This window comes from Sorex fumeus, unplaced genomic scaffold, assembly GCF_029834395.1.
Source record: "Sorex fumeus unplaced genomic scaffold, SorFum_2.1 ptg000045l, whole genome shotgun sequence".
NCBI lineage: Eukaryota > Metazoa > Chordata > Mammalia > Eulipotyphla > Soricidae > Sorex > Sorex fumeus.
This window is the reverse complement of record NW_026606102.1, coordinates 20,082,468-20,088,341: the sequence shown is the minus strand read 5'-3', so window position 1 is coordinate 20,088,341 and position 5,874 is coordinate 20,082,468.

The window sequence follows — 5,874 nt, the reverse complement described above, 5'->3', positions numbered from 1 at the left end:
AACAAACACAGAGAAGTGTCGACTTGCTTGCATAATCTTTATTTATCACCACAGCTGACTATAGAGCTATAATGTATTAAAAGCTCATCTCAAGCCAGATGACAGAGAACACAGCAGCTGCCTAATGGGGTAGGAGCACATATACCTCTAAGTTCAGGATCTGTTCTCTCATGGGAAGAAGGGCACCAGAGGCTGGGAGAGGGCGATCCTGGCCCAGACTCTGGAAAGTCTCTGTTGCTCTAGGACTCCCACCTGGAGAGGGCCCAGATCCCAGAATCCTGTGCTCTCTGATTGCCATTGGACTGGTCAAGCTTCCTGTTCCATATGCTCCTAGCTCACCTCCTGGTCAGACTCTGCCACTTCTCTGTGTAGGGCTGCTGCAGCGCTGTGACTGGGCCCAGCTGTGGCAGGAAGATCTGACTATGGGCACAGTCCGGGGTGAAGAGACCTTCTGTGATGCAGAGTGCCATCCTACCACAGGCGACCTGTTGATGGCATCAGGATCTGGGGATGGAGAATAGCAGGAAGTGACACAGGAGAGGGACCAACGAGCAGGCTGAGGAAAATTTCCTCTGTGTGTGATCCCTCAGGGGAGGGCAATGCTAGTGGGCCATCCTGTTGGGCACCAACTGCTAGGTGCCTGGGACTTGACTGCCTCTTCTATCCACCACATCTGGGCTTCTCCTGGTCCCTCTTGGACAGCTGCCCAATCCATGTCCTGGGAAGTGAGGGGACCTGTCCTGCCCAGCTGAGGCTCCTGTACCAGAGTAGATACCTACTCTTCTCATCTCACCTGTCATTTCTGAGGTAGCAAAGGCATTGCAGAAACCTGTTTTAAGAAGCAGAAGAGGCTATATCATGTGACAGAAGAAAGAGAGTCCTGGGGTCCTGAGAAGGCAGCCAACTTCCGGAGAAAGGGAAGACTCTGAAAACTATTTTCAGTTAGTTATTGGAGCATGTGTTGAGAGTAAAACCCTCAACCCATTTTACTTTTCATTGTACCACATATGTACTAATTCACATGCTTCTAGCCGCATAATGAATTTATGATGTCAAGTATACTGTTCTCATAGGCATGGTAAATCCATCACTCATATCCAACACTTTGTGCGTAGTTCTCTTAGTTCACTCCTTGAACACTCTCTTCCAATACTCAATGTAAGACTTTCCTGTGAGAGTGTTTCAATAACTTCTAGGGCATAAGAAATACTTCAGAGTTTATCTATAGTCTGTCTTCTCTTTGGATTTTTTTTTTTCAATGAAGTTACGATTCTGGACCCTGAGCTGGACCCTAGGCATCAAGCCTATTTCTTTTCATTCTCACATCTAAAAAATTGTAACCCTTTCCTGAGATCCACAGATTCTAAATATGATCTCAGGTCATGCAGATCAAGTGAACTGAGGTGTGGTCTGACAGCTGTCTCTGTGGTACTGGCAGGAACTTATCTCCGGCTATGAAGGAGTTTATCTGAGATCATGATATCTCCTCCTTCAAATATCTCTGGGAATTACCCTGATAAAGCCAGTTCCTTCTAAAGTGACTCTGTTCTTTCTGGAACCCAAAGACTTAAATCTCATCCCATCCTAGATTCTGAGACTCAAGGTGACAAAGATTGATTCTCAGGCAGACACGATCAAACATGCGCGTATGGCCTGATAGTCACAAGAGAACTGGCAGAGTAAATGACCCATGCCAAAGAGGAACTCACTGAGGGCTGTCTCTGTGACCTTCCCTAAGTCTAATATCTGGCAACACACCCCTTTTCTCTCTCTCTCTTCCACCCATCTCCATCGAAGGAAAGACAGATACACGTGTAATGTGAAATCATCCCTGGGAGGAGGAATGGAGAGGATATGCAATTAACAGATGGGTGGACAGGAGACACACAGGAGTAATATAAAGCAGAAACGTGAGTCCTAAGAGATAGAGGATGAATCATGTTTCCCTGAGGTGCTTATGCCCTGCTCCTGGAATCAAAGAATATGCTCAACTCATCTGGTTGGGATTGATACAACACAAAAGTTCATGTGGGTTTTGTGAAGGTATCACAGATATGCTGTGAAGACAGAAGTACAGAGACATTTAAACAACTTAAACACTTCAACTGGATTTAAATAAGGAGCAAGGATCCCGGCATCAAGGAATATAAGAGTGTAGCTCTAGATGATGAAAACAGAGAGGGATTCTGAACCAGAGGTGGTGTGACCTTCTCACACCTCAGCTGAAATTCGGCAAAATCCAATGTAGGCTTCTGAATCAAAAACTGTTAAAGATGATTAATGTGCTGTCAGGAAGTATGCAGTCAATGGAAATGAATACAGGGCCTGACAGGCAAGAAGAAGAAAAGAGCGGAGAGGGCAGACAGACTGGAGGTAGGATAGATGAGTCCAGACATCCAGACAAAACTTGGTTCACTGTCTGACCTAAACGTTGACAAAGACTTTTTCCTTCTGGCTTCTGCTCCCACTTTTGCTCTCAACAACTTGAGATCCAGTTTGGGAGGGTCATTGCTCTAAACCTGAGTCAGGTGATCACTAAAGAGTCAATTATTTGTGAAATAGTAGGTTCACCATTGGGAGTTTAGGTCAGAACATGGGAAGGGCACAGGGAGTCACACTCATGCCCTTAACATGTTTGCTCCACACAGCTCCATTGTTCTGTAGGTTATTTCTGGTAGAAATCCTAGGATACCCTCTGGTTTCCAATACTGTAGGTAGTTAAGGGAGTGGTACAGTTTTCTTATTTTGTTTTGGTTTGGGGTCACACTTAGCAGTGCTTACGAGCTGCTTCTGGTTCTGTGCTGAGGTTGCTCCTGGCAATGCTCCAGAGACCAGGGATAGAACTGAAGTCAGTTTTGTGCAGGGCGCCTTAACCCTATACTATCTTTTCAGTCCCTTGTTTGGAAAATTTTAACCAGATACTGATGAACACTAGGAGAAGTCAGGATACAGCTTGGTTTATAGAATAAGAAACAAAGACTCAAAAACGATTAGAGAACTAGAATTCATACCCATGAAGATGCTTACTGAAACATACATTTGTGTACCTTCCAAGAGGTGCTCAGGGGTCTTTAGAGGCCATTCAGCCAGCTGGACTGATGTTCAGTGACAGGGTCCAAGGGTATAGTACTGCTCAGGAACTGAAGTGCTGGGGAGCTCTAAGACCACCTGTGGGTGCTGTGGGGGGTCCCTCGGGTCACATGTAGGATGGTTTGTGGCCTCTAGGGCTATCCCAGTGATACAGAAATCCATGTGGTGCTTGCCGTTGAGCCACGTTTAGTACATTCTAGGCACACATCTTAACAGCTGTACTATCTCCAGTCTTTAAAACTATTATTTCTCTCCATTTATACCACAGATAATTATAGTGATTTGCTTGAGCGGGCCCAGTAACGTCTCCATTGGAGACTTTGTTGTTACTGTGTCTGGCATATCGAATACTCTCGGTAGCTTGCCGGGCTCTCCGAGAGGGGCGGAGGAATCGAACTCGGGTCGGCCATGTTGGCTGCGTGTAAGGCGAACGCCCTACCCGCTGTGCTATCGCTCCACCCCTAAATAATTATAGTGATATTTATTTGTGAATCAAATCGAATGGTAATGAACTTGGCTTGTTATTTGAGTAAAGGCAGCAAGAATAGTATATAACCACGAGGCTCTTTTCCCTCCCTGCACTTTATTTAAACTGTGATTTACTACAGCTGAATCTTACGAAGACAATGTTTATGAGAAACAGCCTTGTTCCTGACGCCCCATTCGCTCTCAATGGAACGACCATCTCCGAATGCAACAGCTATGTGTACCTAGGTCGAGAGGTCAACATGACAAATGACCTGGCACCCGAGCTGCGCAGGAGGAAGAGAGCGGCTTGGAACGCCTTCAAGAACGTCGAAGAAATAGCTAAGAGGACGAAGAACCTCCGGCTCCGGGCACATCTCTTTGATTCCACTGTTCTTCCTGCATTAACATATGCCTCAGAGACCTGGGCCCTACGCAAACAAGATGAGAACGCCATTCAGGTCTCCCAAAGAAGAATAGAAAGAGCTATGCTTGGAATATCACGTTTCACTCAAATGAGAGAACGAATCCGGAGTTCTGACATCCGTCGACGCTCAAGGATCAGGGACGCTGTCTCATTTGCCAAGTTGTCGAAAATCAGATGGGCTGGTCACGTAATGAGATTTAAAGACGACCGTTGGACTAGAGCTGTTACTGATTGGATTCCACGGGATGTCAAGAGACCGCGTGGCCGCCCACCTACCAGATGGTCAGACTTCTTTGTCAAGGTCATGAACGATCGGTTTGAGGCCCTCCATGTTCCCGGAGCGAAGAGATGCCATTGGGCTACACTAGCACGCGACAGGGACAAATGGAGACGTTACTGGCGCCCGCTCGAGCAAATCGACGACTAACGGGAAGTTAAGTGATTAAGTGATTAAGTGATTTACAAAATTGTTCAAGATAATTTGTTACAGGCATTCAATATTCCAATTACCCCCATCCCACACCCTCCCCCTACCTGTTGGACAGATGATTTCCACATTACTCTCTCTCTACTTTGATCACATTCAATATTTTGACACCAGGCCCACCATTATTATTTGGGATTTTACCCCAACACTCAGATCTGCTGAAAAAGCAATAGTAGACAATTTGTTTTCCATTGCTGGTTAAGAATAACATATGATGTCGCATGGCTGCAGTAGTGGCTGCGCGATTTTGAAATTCTGAAAATTTAACACTTAAATCTGAAGGGATTTCTGCCCAAACCTGTTGGGTTCTGAGATTTGTTCCTGAGTCTCTGGGATCATGGCTGTTAAGCAGCTTGATCAGGAGCCAGAGAGACCATTCATTGGCGGTGACTTGGGGTCTTGTTGGGATGGGAAGGAAAAGGCCGGCTCCACCCCCATCCTGTGAGGCCCTGCATGTCTCGTCACTGTGGGCCCAAACCTGACTGTCCAATGGCCTCTGGCGGATGGCAGCCACTGAGCTGCCAAGGGGGGGCAGGCGGAGGGACAGCACCCTTTCCCCCCTGGGGTGGCCCAGAGACAGTAACCTACAGTGGGGTCCGGATGCATTTCTGCCAAAAGCTGCTGGGTTCGAGATTTGTTTCTGAGTCTCTGGGATCATGGCCATTAAGCAGATTGATAAGGAGCCAGAGAGGCCATTTGTGGGTGGCGACTCAGGAGCTCCCTGGGGTGGGGATCATGGCCATTAAGCAGATTGATAAGGAGCCAGAGAGGCCATTTGTGGGTGGCAACTCAGGAGCTCCCTGGGGTGGGGATCATGGCCATTAAGCAGATTGATAAGGAGCCAGAGAGGCCATTTGTGGGTGGCAACTCAGGAGCTCCCTGGGGTGGGGGGGAGAGGGCCGGCTCCACCCCCATCCTGTGAGGCCCCGCATGTCTCGTCACTGCGGGCCCAAACCTGACTGTCCAGTGGCCTCTGGAGAATGGTGGTTACCGGGCTGCCAAGGGGAACAGGCCAAGGGACGAAACTATTCCCACCTGGGTTGGCCCAGCGCTGGTAATCTACTGCAGGGACCGGATGCATTTCTGCCAAAAGCCACTGGGTTTCGAGTCTCTGGGATCATGGCCATTAAGCAATTCAATCAGCAACCAGAGAGGCCATGCCTCCAATTATATAGCTGAGCCAGAGGTGGTTTGTGGGTGTGTCTCCCACATACCTAACTTTTGGCTGTTTACTTTCTTGGTAAACTTTGCCCCAAGTTTTTGGGGTCTGGCCAAAAGCACAGCAGCAATTTTGGGGTATCTGGAAGTCTGAAGGCGCCATCAGGCTGCTGATGCACTCGCCTCACAGGTATAGATTGACCTGCTGGCGGCACCATAACCTCTCAATCTTACTTTCTTAAAACTC